General features: G+C 37.1%; 1 long non-coding RNA gene across 1 annotated transcript; it reads left to right on the top strand.

Annotated features, from left to right (window-relative positions):
* The first annotated feature begins 2,860 nt into the window (after positions 1-2,860).
* Positions 2,861-7,028, top strand: LOC140934591 (uncharacterized). Its single transcript, XR_012165114.1, has 3 exons — positions 2,861-2,901; positions 4,447-4,535; positions 6,939-7,028. It is a non-coding gene; the product is annotated as an uncharacterized lncRNA (long non-coding RNA).
* The last annotated feature ends 5,930 nt before the right edge of the window (positions 7,029-12,958 follow it).

The following is a 12,958-nucleotide window of genomic DNA, read 5'->3' as shown; positions in this document are numbered from 1 at the left end:
ATTAGTTCTTCTGACAGTGCTAGTGAAGTTGGCAGTGCAGGTGCTCATGCCGATCAGTTGTTAACATCTTCTGCTGGTGTGACCTTACCAGTTCCCAGTGGTAGCACAATTATACCCTCATCAGATAATATGCTACCTCAGGCTCCAAAAGCAGAAGCTGAAAGTAATAGCAACTCAAGCAATGCTCTCCATTCTAATCATTCTGCGCAATCTGCTCATGCAGAGTCAGCTAGTAGTCAACCACCTGGCTTCCGGGAGCATCTTGGTGCTAGACCCAAACAGATCCAACAATCAGCATCAAGAGAGCCTGTGCCTGAAATCCCAGTGTTAAATGATGGCCACTGTAGTGATTCAGAATCCTCAGACAATGAGCAATTGCTTGCTCTACAACAACGGCGCACCTCCTTTAATCAAATTCTGCAAAGAATACAAGAACTAGAAAGGAGGGAACAATTGTCAAGAGGACAGAGATCTACCACAGAAAGAGGAAACCAATATGGTAGGGAGATTCAGGAAGCTCTGAGAAGACCACAGCAAGAGCAAGAAGAAGCCATTCCAAGGTCACAGCTTTACAGGTTGTGGTTCCCTTGTTGCATGCAATACTATCCATGTTCTTCCTGTCACTTAAGAGTTTGTGATAAAGCTGGTCCTGTCACTCACCTCATGTGCTCTCACTACATGTATCATGATCAGAATGCTGAGCAACAGGTATTATTTTGTAATTTTTCTTTTTACCTAATATTATTGTTTAAGTACCCCTGGTAATAGATGTACATACTATTGTCTGATCTTTGCATTCACCCTGAAAACTGAAAGACTCTGATTGTTGTGGTCAAACCATACATTTAGGTGCCATTGAGTCCCAATCAGGGCTCAAGGAGGTTGATGAAATCATGGTGAAGTTCAGTCTACTCAAGAAATTATCAATACTGCTTTTCATTTGTTGTCTTTACAATAAATACATCTATTATATAGACACGAGTGTTTTACTGGAAAATACACCACTCGTAAAATTCATAAAAACTACAGCCGGGACCCGAGTGGTTTATTTTCCATAATTTCACAAGTGAGTTTAGTGATGACGTAATTTTGGTAATTTCCCTTTGAAATTTGTAGGCGTCTTGCATCTTTCGAATTTTACTTACACATTTTTCAAAGCTTTGCTTATATTTTGCCATTGTAGAGCCCTATTCAGCTCAGTGTTATTTCTCAAGATTATTGTAAACTGCAATGTCTTATATTGCTGTACTGTAAATTTGAGCTGTCACAACTATTTTTTGGGGAATAAAAATCTATTATTTTATCGATGTCTTTTTGTCTATATAATAAAAAGAACATTGCACAGCGGCTTGAAGATATGAATTTTATTTACTTGTGGCAAATATTGTTTTGCCACATATCTTCACGCAACCGTGTAATATCCTCTATGTATATCATTGATGTACATGTATCTTAGCCTACATTTATAGGGCCTTATGTAGTATGCTAGATTAGCATTGGAAGGTGCAAAAAGGATTACCATTATAATCTTAAAGTTACTGTTCCTAAAGACTGTAGCTCAACCACATTATCCATAGGAATTTCTGTGATACAAGAACTTGATTCCAGGCCAGTTGCATAAGACCTTATATCAGACACAACTGCTAACATCTGGTTTGACTTTTCTCTATGTCAGACATTAGCCGTTACATCAGTTGATGTTTAAGCTTATTTAAGTGGTCTGAGGGGCTACCAACATTTTTACTTTCCTTAGATGAATGATTGCCTATAAATATCCAGTGTTATTATCTTCCACTAAAGCTAAAACAAACTAACATAACTAGAAAATGTAAACACACCTAAGAGCAACCATAAACTTCCCGTATCTTCATGCCAGCCATTCAACGTTTCTCACCCCCAAAGGTTTTGTTGTTATTAAAACTAATTGGTCATATCATCTTAGCTGTTGAATCGAGCTGTCAAACAAAGTGTCCTGGCAATTTTTGTAGGGCACCATATTTTATTTTTATTGTGTAGAACAAATGAAGATTCTTACTGCTCATTCGGTTACCTTGAAAATCTTTAGAATATTTTGAAATAGATCCAGTCACACTGATGGTCAGCTCACTATGATAAAAATATACTGCATTTTATCCTTTTTCAATTTTGTATTTCATCAAAGACGGGATCAACAAGAACCGTTCTTTGAGGGTATCTTTCTACAAAAAGCTGAACCACAGCATTGTAGTCAATGGGCTTTTCGTATTGAATGTCCATCATAGCCAAGCCTGACAGTTTTCCCATTGTCATGGTGCTGTGTAAATATCATTTGACAAGCTTCAAAGTACTGTTTGCTCACTTGTTGTCAGCTGAAGTGACTGGCTTTATTGAGCAGCAGAGGCTTAACTTGGTTATAAATTTATTGCATTTAAGGTTGACTGTATTTATTTTACATTTTTACAATTTTTTGACGTTAGCTGTTTTAATTTATTTTGGGGGAACCCAAACCCCCCCTAGATCTGCCCCAGGCTCACTAGTTGTTACTAAATTAAGGTACACCTGTATACAGGGAATGGAAGTATATAACTTGGGGCAACCAGCAGTTGTGACCTGGAGCTACTTAAAACTCTTGCATGAGCTTAAAATTTACGGAGGGTGAATTAATCCTCTAAACTGGGCTGACAGTTGGCTGAAGATATAGTGGATCAAACCTGCTGCATACAATTATTATTTCCAGTTTGTCTCTTTCATAGTTAAGAAGGAGTGTGTCACATTTTAAGAACATATTTTCAATGTATTTCCTTCTTGTAGAATGACGAAGGAAAGACTCCTAGCCATAACTGTGTCTTGTGTAACAGATGCTTTAACCCAGAAGAGGAAACTCACTTGTGTGAACCAGATGAGTGCTGCGCATGCTCAGGAGTGAGTTTAAACATTTTTTGTAACACTGATTTCTGTTAATTCATTAAATTTGGCTCTAGAAGGGGTTGTATGAGTTTGACTTTGACTTTGACTTTCAATGACATGAAAATTAATTAATTCGTGCAATAATGGAGAGCAGAGAGCTAAAATAAATATATATAATTTTTAAATCTTGAACATAACTGTACACTTAAAAGTTTGACATGATATCGTGACTGTTCTGTTCTCCACTTCTGCATTTTCGTGAAAGCATTTTCAGGGGTGTAGTGTGAGATTTTGAAGATGTACGTATGTGGGGAACAAACTTTTTAATGCCCAAGGTGGCCCAGCCTAGAGGGGTCCTGGGGGGCATATTCCCCTTGAGAACTTTTTAATATAGGGTCTCTGAAATGCCATTTCAAACGTTTTCCACACAACATTTTCATTGAATTAATATGCAGGAAAATGTGGTTATTTGTTTATTTTACCCATCTCTAGTGTTGTTGGTAAGGTACAGAAGGAAGGAAGGAAAAGGCCAGTGATGCCATCAGAATCATGGAATAATAAAAGGATAATAATGGGAATACTAAAACAAAGACACCAATGTAGTGCAAAAAATAAATGTATGCTATGCCCCTGATTTTCTGATTTTCTTTAACAAAATAATGTGACATAAATCACAAGAAATTCTACCATTATCACTTGTCTCCTTTTGGGTAGCATTTTTGAATTGTGCAGTCAAAAGTGTAAGCATACATTTATCATATGAACACCAATGAAATACCAGCTAGGTGAGCTTTTGCACGAAAACATGATGTCTACACACATGGAAATAACATGTTATCATGTGAAAAGATCGCTGTTGCTATGGCAACATGATAAATTGCGCCTATTGTGGCAAGACACTATAAAAGTGAATTTCATTGGTGTTTATAAAATAAAATAATAGAACATTACTTGGCAGCTTGGAGATACAAAATTTCTCTTCAACTTTAAAAAAATGTTTTGCAAGCAAGCTTTGCTTTGCTCATTTGGAAATATTTTCAACTCTTGAAGAGAAATTTTGAACAATGTATCTCCTCGTGGCCATTAGAATATCCTTTCTATATATGAAGTGTATTGTGTACGCTGACGCAGTGGGCCTTGTGGCATGCACATCGTATCTTAGTGAAGCTGTATAATAGACTATATATTGCCTCTGACAAACATAAGAAATGTCATTAGAGATGGGCAAAAATAGGATTTTAATTGAACAGTTAAGAGTGTGTAACTGAGCAGAAGAATGGGTAGCACCAGAATTGAAGGAACCCCCTCTGGAAATTTTTCCCTTTCCCTCATTAAAGGACACTGGGAGTTTGTGTGGTTGTGTGGTTAGAGTGATGTACTTGTAATCCAGAGGCCCCGAGTTCAAGTTGTGCCCAGTGGCCACTAGCTGGATTTGTTCTTGGTAGTTCCAGGTTCGAATCCTAATGGCCACACTTACAAATAGCCAACCAGTTCACGTACTCCTACCATCTGAAGGCTGTTGTAATAATATTGTAATATTAATTTCCTTGTTATTTTAAGTTGTTGGATGCATTCAGTGGGTGCCAGATATTACCTTGTTCACACAAGATCCATGAAGATTGTGCCATCGCTATGATACAAAATGGCATGTAAGTCATTACCATTACATTCTTTTCTGTCTCAGATATCTTGTTCACTGCTTTATATAGTACACAACGTCACTCATCCAGTTTACTTATGCTTTATAATGACTGTGCTTCAAATTACCCTGAGCTTAACTCATTCTATAAATATCTATCTTTAGAGATCAGGGGAAAAAATTCCCAAAAATGTGGATTACTTCCGATCATTACCAAGTTTGGCACACAGGAAATAGACAGATTGAGCCATATACCTGGGTAGTTTCAGCTCTTGACCCTGAATTTGCTCATCACAGCATTTTTTTTGAAAATGGTAAAAATTAAAAATGGCTGGCGATGTGGGAAAAGTTTACTATATGCTTTTAGTGATCAAGAAATACTTTTCGATGGTTGATACATTTTGCAATAGTTTTGGATGCCATTTGGTTTATCAGCTACTGAATATTACCTCAAAAAATTGAGGCGAAGGATCAGTGAAAATCTTCTGCGTCTCAATTCGCAGAAGAAAGCTGCCAGCCACATGTTTTTGAGTATGATGAGATGCATCTCAGTTATGCTGTTAATTCCAAAAATCTTGCTTTTTTTCCTGAAATATATCTTTAACCAACTGCCTCGCTTAAGTGGGAGGTGGGTGCCTGGGATACCCAGGGGCTTCCACTGTGGCCAGATAGAAAACTGCCGCCATGGCTGCCATGCCAAATTCCCCCAACCCAGCCATGAGCCCCCATATTCCAGGCACCCGTCACACTGATAAAACAGTGGAAGGAAGAAAAATAGGGATGGGAGTGGGTGGGAAGATGCTAAATGAACAGCTCCACAGACCACTGCACAAACGTTTAACGAAGAACTCGCAGATCCTAGCCGTGTACAAAGCTACCAGAACCATGTGAGCCTGCACTTATGGGATTGACGGCTGGATGCCTGCTAAGCTCGTGGGCCGCTTGACTGCTAAGCTTGTGGACCGTTTGACCGCTTAACTTGTGGACCACTAAACTTGTGGACCGCTTAACTGCTAAGCTTGTGAACTGCTTGACCGCTAAGCTTGTGAACCGTTTGACCGCTAAGCTTATGAACCACTTGACCACTAAGCTTGTGGACCGCTTGACCACAAAGCTCATGGTGGTTAACTTAGTTAAATTACATTTAACCAAATTTAAATTGATGTTCCTGAGTTCAGAGTTTTAAATTGGTTGTAAAAAGTCACTAAAATTACAGTTTTGTGGCGTCCGTCCGTGGTAAATAAGTCGAGCTAAGTGTTGAATTATAACAAATCCACAAACCATGTGAACCTGCACTCATGGGATTGACGGCTGGATGCCCCCTAAGCTCGTAGGCCGCTTGACTGCTAAGCTTGTGGACCATTTGACCGCTTAACTTGTAGACCACTAAACTTGTGGACTGGTTAACTGCTAGGCTTGTGAACTGCTTGACCGCTAAGCTTGTGAACCGCTTGACTGCTAAGCTTATGAACCACTTGACCACTAAGCTTGTGGACCGCTTGACCGCAAAGCTCATGGTAGTTAACTTAGTTAAATTACATTTAACCAAATTTAAATTGATGTTCCTGAGTTCAGAGTTTTAAATTGGTTGTAAAAAGTCACTAAAATTACAGTTTTGTGGCATCTGTCCGTGGTAAATAAGTCGAGCTAAGTGTTGAATTACCGTGTGCAAATGAGTATTTAACTAATTTGCATCTATAACCTGATGGCATCACAAAAAAAAGTGGTAATAACTTATTGTGTTCCCCGCTATCTACGGCACATAAGCGGATTGTTTTGCTCACACATAAAAGAAAAACTTCTTTTTTAAATTTTTTCCTCAAGCAATACAATATTTTGCAAAAATTGCTTTTTCAGTCAAAATGAATGCATAATTTTAATAAATACGAAGTTTGTAAAGTTTTTCATGAAATATTATGGGTTGCTATAAAGTGAAGTTTTTTTTCCTGGAAAGGATATTTTCTGCCCTTTGAAATGAGGTATAGCTTTCTATGCTGCTGTAAATACCTGCTGAGATATATATTTTTTTTATTTGAACAAAGTAAATTTCATCAATTTTGGACCACTGGGGAAAGTGAGTTAAGCTCCTTAATTACCAGCCTGTGAACAGCAACCCTCTGCCCTCAAAATAAGTCAGGGAGAGAGAGATTTTTATGTTGGCCTACCCATATTATATGAAAAGGCCACATAAGTTTAATGTGGAAATTGGGTGCCAAAAGATCCTGATGGCAAATCCTATCATGTAAACTGGCCTTCAATGAATTTGTTATGTTCTTTGCAATGGTTGATTAATTGTTGCAAGTAAAATGCTAGTATTTAACAGCACTGGTGTGCTTTGAGGCTTGATGAATTCTCTACTATTTCTGAAGTGTGGCCTTGTAAGTGAAAGTGTGTTTTTTTGTTTGTTTTATAGACACACGTGCCCAATATGTCAACGTCCAATTTTTGATTCACCTGGATAGTGGGCCGGCATAAAACACAACAGACTTTGGTAGAGTTAAGGACCGAAAAATTTCAGTGCTGAATTATTAATATTAACAAGATTAGTTTCTGTTGTCTACACTCTTTTAGATCAAAGAAAATCTTTGTATAGATCACAGGAATGATGCCACAAAATGTTCAAAACTTTGCAATGAAACCATTCACCAGCAGCTTGTTGTACACAAGTTTTGAACATTTTTAACATCACGTCCATGCCCTATAAGAGTGCAGACGATGGAAAATTGTGGTTGATTTGTTAATTTGTGTTATGATTGCAAATAATAATATAATAATAATAATAATAATAATAATAATAATAATAATAATAATAATAATGGTGACAATAAGTATGTGCTGTAATCAAATGGTGACAAGTGAAATTAACGAAATAATAATTTCATGCTCGTTTTGTCCAAATTATTATGATTTGGGCAAAATGCAAGTGAAATTATTTCCTAATTTCATGAGGAAACCATTTGATTACCTATTGATATCATGGATGACAAATGATGCTCACAATGTTTATCAAATTGATTATTGATCGAGAACTCCAGGCACTGAAAACTTTAGAGGTTAAATTTTGGCTTAAGTTCATAATTTTCAGAATTTTTGGGCAAAATACATGTACCTGATAGAATCCTTCTTGATGTGCCCTTTTGTGTATTTGGGTTTTCTAAAGCGTCTTTTAAGGCCCTGAAATCTTCATTCATAACCTTTTAAACCTTTGTCACCATCTGTAGAACTGACAAGTGGGGAACGTTGCCATGGCAGTTTTGTAACTTTACACTAGAAATTATGAATTAACACTGAAATTTCGGGCCAAAATTAAGGAGTAATTTGTCACCCTTGATATAATTATAGTAATAACAATAATAGGAATGATAATAATCAATAAGTTATTGGATATTAGGCTGAGTACATTGCGAAGGCAGATCAAGGAGGGTGTTATCAGCCATGGTTGATAACACCCTCCAAATCTGCTTAATTCTTTATATCATTGAAAAGTTGAATCCAACAAGTGTTTTATTATCCTTTCAAAATATTCCAGACTTAACCACTTGCTCTGATTAATATCAAGTTCCCGAATTCTTTTGTCTGTTCCTGGGCAATTTCAGAATAGAGAGGGATGTTAAGTCTAACCGATATTCTTCGAATAGCAGTTGTCATCGATTATGTATTGTTTTTGCCAATCTTGCTTTGTTTTTAGGCTATTTCCTCTTCGAAAAACATGTGAAATAAAAAACATTTCCCCTTTTTTTCCAGTTCTATCAAAACTACTGTTAACAATTAACCGTAAAAGTGACCCTTCTTTGTCGTTATCAGCAAACATCTTCCAATTTTGGTGAACGGTAACTGGTTATAAGAATTAGCTGGGCAGAGAGGTTAAACCAGTGAAATATTTTGAATGAATGATAATGTATAATATTATGTACATAATGATTTACTATTCATTCAAAATATCTTGCCGGTTTTGATTGGTGGTCAGTTTCTCATGTAAGACTCCATATGTCCCAAATATATTTACTGTTTTCCCCTTGTTTCCCCTGTATTTCTATGTTTTCCCATGTATCCCCCTGGCTTGATATATGTCTTCCCATATTTTCCTGTTTCCTTTTGTTTCCCCCTGTTTTCCCATGTTTCCATATGTTGTTCCCTATATTCCCCTGTTTTCCTATCTTTTCCCCTGTTTTTCTATGTTTTTCCCATGTTTTCTTATGCTTTCCATGTTTTCCCCCGTTTTTCCTATGTTTTCCCATGTTTTCCTGTGCTTTCCCATGTTTTACAATGCTTTTCCCATGTTTTCCTACGTTTCCACTGTATTCCGCTGTTTCCTATGTTTTCCCCTGTTTTCTTACATTCTCCCCTGTATTTCCCTGTTTTTCCATGTTTTCGTATGTTTTCCCCTGTGTTCACCTGTTTTCCCTCTTTTCCCATGTTTTTCCTGTTTTCCCCTATATTCCCCTGTTTTCCTATGTTTTTCCCTGTATTCTCCTGTATTCCCATGTTTTCTTATGTTTACCCCCTGTATCCCCCAGTTTTCCAATGTTTTCCCCAGTTTTCTTATGTTCTCCCCAGTTCCTTAGTTTACCCCTGTTTTCTCATGTTTTCCCCCAGTTACCCCTTGTTTTCATGTTTCCTCCTATTTTTTCCTTTTTTTTTCTACGTTTCCACTGTTTCCCCCCTGTCTTCCTCCTTATTTTCGAGTTACCCCTTGTATTTATATGATTCCTCGTGTTTTTTTGTTTTCCTACGCTTTCCCTTGTTTTCCCCTGTTTCCCTCCGTTTTCCTGTGTTTCCCCTGTTTTCCTATGTTTTCTCTTGTTTCCCCCCAGTTTTCCTGTTTCCCCTGTTTTTCTGTTTTCCCATATTTCCTCTGTTTTTCTATGCTTTCCCCTGTTTTTCTGTTTTCCCATATTTCCGCTATTTTCCTATGTTTTCTCTTGTTTCCCCCAGTTTTCTTGTGTTTCCCCTGTTTTTCTATGTTTTCCCATATTTCCGCTGTCTTTCTATGCTTTCCCCTGTTTCTCCCCGTTTTCATATGTTTCCGCTATTTTCTGTGTTTTCCCATATTTCCCTTGTTTTTCTATGCTTTCCCCTGTTTCTCCCCGTTTTCCTGTGTTTCCCCTGTTTTTCTATGTTTTCCCATATTTCCCTTGTTTTTCTATGTTTTCCCCTGTTTTCCCCCCGTTTTCCTATGTTTCCCATGTTTTTCTGTTTTCCATGTTTCCCGTGTTTTCCTATGTTTTCCCCTGTTTCCCCCTGTTTTCCCATGTTTCCCCTGGTTTTTTCTATGTTTTCCCATATTTTCACCTGTTTTTCTATGCTTTCCCCTGTTTCCCCCCGTTTTCCCCATGTTTCCCCTGTTTTTTCTATGTTTTCCCATATTTCCCCTGTTTTTCTATGCTTTCCCCTGTTTCCCCCCGTTTTCCCATGTTTCCCCTGTTTTTTCTATGTTTTCCCATATCCCCCCGTTTTCCTATGTTTCCCCTGTTTTCCTATGTTTTCCCTTGTTTCCTCCTGTATTCCTATGTTTTCTCCTTTTCTCCTCATTTCCTGTTTCCTTTCATTTTTCCCTGTGTCCTCGTGGTTTCCCCTGTTTTCCTATGTTTTCCCCTGCTTTGTTATCTTTTCTTCTGTTTTAACTCCTGCCATGCAAGCTGAGGGAAGACAGGGAAAAACGGGAAGACAAAGATAACAGGGAGAAAGGAGGGAAAACAATAAACAAGGAGAACAAATAAAAACATAGGAAATTGTGGAAAACATGAGAACACAGATGACAACATAAAAAACCAAGAGGAAACGGGGAAAACAAACAAAAGTATAAGAAAACTGAAGGAAACAAGGAAAGTGTAAGAAAACACGGGATAATGTAGGAAAACAGGGGAAAACAAAAAAAACAAGGGAAACAGGAAAACAAGGGGTAACATTGGAAAAAGAAGGGAAAACGTAGAAAAACAGGGGCAAAAAAGGCAAAACATAGAAAAACAAGGGAAAACAAAGAAAAACACAGAAAAACTGGGGAAAAAGGGGGGAAACATAGGAAAGCAGGGAAAACACGCGAAACAGGGGGAAACAGGAGGAAAAATGGGAAAACATAGAAAATCATAGAAAAAAGGAGAAAACATAGGAAAGCAAGGAAAAATATAGGAAAACAGGGAAAACATGGGAAAACAGGTGAAAATGGGGAAAACATAAGAAAACGGGGTAAACATACCAAAACAGGAGTAAACATAGAAAACCAGGGGAAACAGGAGGAAACATGGCAAAACATAGAAAACCAGGGGGAAACGTAGGAAAACAATAACAAAAAATATAGGAAGACATAGGAAAACAGGGTAAAACGTAGGTAAACATGGGAAAACAGGGGAAGCAAAAGGAAATATAGGAAAATATGGGAAAACATAAATATACAGGGATACACGGAAAAACATAGGAACACAAGGGAATACGGGAAACAAGGGAAGATTAATAAATGACATTCTTGACATTTTATATATTCGGTTCTCTATATTCTATGTATTCAGTACTACATCAGCTGAAATTAAGTATTCTTGACATTCTATATATTCGGGACATATTATGGAGTCTTACATGAGATACTTACCTCATTGGCAACAATCCCCTGGCTAATTCTTCTTAGTAAAATCCAACTAGTGGTCTATTATCAATGCTGCATTCTGATTGTTTGAGCTACTACTAGGCTATATGTTATAGCCCACTAGTAGCGAAAAGCGCTGGCTTTGAAAACCAAAACAATGGCGGCTGAATCGTGTTTTGGTAGGTAAAGTTGTTTTGTCTCGATATTTTTTACCAACTAGTTGGATTTTACTAAAAAAAATTATTCCTCTCACCCTCGTGGCCTCTGAGTCAATAGCCCATGAGGCCTTCGGCTTTAATGGCTATTGACTCAGAGCCGATTCAGGCTCGAGGAATAATTGTTAAATAACCAACTGGCGCTTACCAGGTTTGGAAGATGCGAGCATATAATATACCATCGATTCAATGGTATCAATTACAGTATAACATCGATGGTTGTTGTCTACTTTTTGAGGAGAATCTGCTAGGAAAAACATCTCTTTATACCCTGAAACCGTGCCGAGAAATAGGCCAAAGTTTTATAGAAAGTCTACGAGGAGTTAAGTGTGTTAAGAACTTTGAAATATTTTGAATAAACAATGAAACAATTATGTCGGCTTTCTTATGATGTAAATAACTATGCAGATCTCTGTTGATAACATCCTCCTCGATCTGCATAATTCTTCACATCATACTCAGCCTCATTCAAAAATTGCTAAATAATATATATTAGGATAGGTGAAAATAATTATATTTTAAAACACGATCATTAGCTTTTTTATGACATGATGGGCATTGAAATTTTTCCGTAATTGCAAAAACTGGTAATAGTTATTGTTTGTGACCTTTTTTATGCTTGGTAAGCAGTCATCTCTTATGGTGGACTGTTTTTGGTGTTTTCTTGCTAAAAAAAAAACACTTCATGTTCTTTTAGAACAAGTTTTTTCCTTCTATCGTCCTGTCAAATTTTGTACCGTTTTATGGGATTGTAAGTAAGGATGATCATTTCATGTGAAATTCCATGTTTAATGGGATTCCATCCTTAGCATTCTACTGAATTAATCATTCAGGATTCAGTAACGTATTTCACCTGAGGCTGAAATTAAATCACTCGCGACTTTTCAATTTCAAGAACTTTAAAAGGTGTTAACTAAAGAACCTTGCACATGATGAAATTCGTGCATTCAATTGGCCAAAATACCTACTGGAGAGAATTTATTTTATATTATCGGAAACTGGCGTTTCTGATATTATTTGATTGATGTTGTTGAGTTATTACAACTTGACATTTTTTATGCCGAACTGTATTTATTTTTCTCATGCGTAGTGTACAGTTTCAATTCACATGCCTTTTCATCAATAGTTTTTATCCGTGTCAGTCTAAGGTGGCTTTCCATTTGTCAGAACTGACTTGCCAGACCATTCCCAGAGTAATGAGAATTTGTTTAGGAAATAGCATGATTTGTAGTGACATTTGGCATAAATTTAATACCCCGAGTGATATTTCGAAATTGTTAAATTTGAGACAATTTTGAAATATCACGAGTGGTGTTTACGCCAAATATCACGTACAAATCATGCAATTATGTGTTTATACTACTTTCCGCAAAAGGTTTGTAATTTTCACATGTAGATATTTCAAATTAAGCTGAAATACCACTGCTCTAAGCCAATTAAATTGCAGAAATTTCTCATGTAGTAGTATAACACTTTTAATCCAAACTATCCAGCCAGATCAGTCAAATCCTAAATAGTATGCTTGAAAGGGACAGTTTTTTAGCAAAACTATTAGAAAAAGCCTATTTCATTTCCAAAAGGACTGGTCCAGCAATGGTCCGGCTGGCCAGTCCTGACAAATGGAAAGCGCCCTAAGCT

This window comes from Porites lutea, chromosome 1, assembly GCF_958299795.1.
Source record: "Porites lutea chromosome 1, jaPorLute2.1, whole genome shotgun sequence".
Lineage (NCBI taxonomy): Eukaryota > Metazoa > Cnidaria > Anthozoa > Scleractinia > Poritidae > Porites > Porites lutea.
This window is presented reverse-complemented; position numbering and strand designations above follow the sequence as displayed.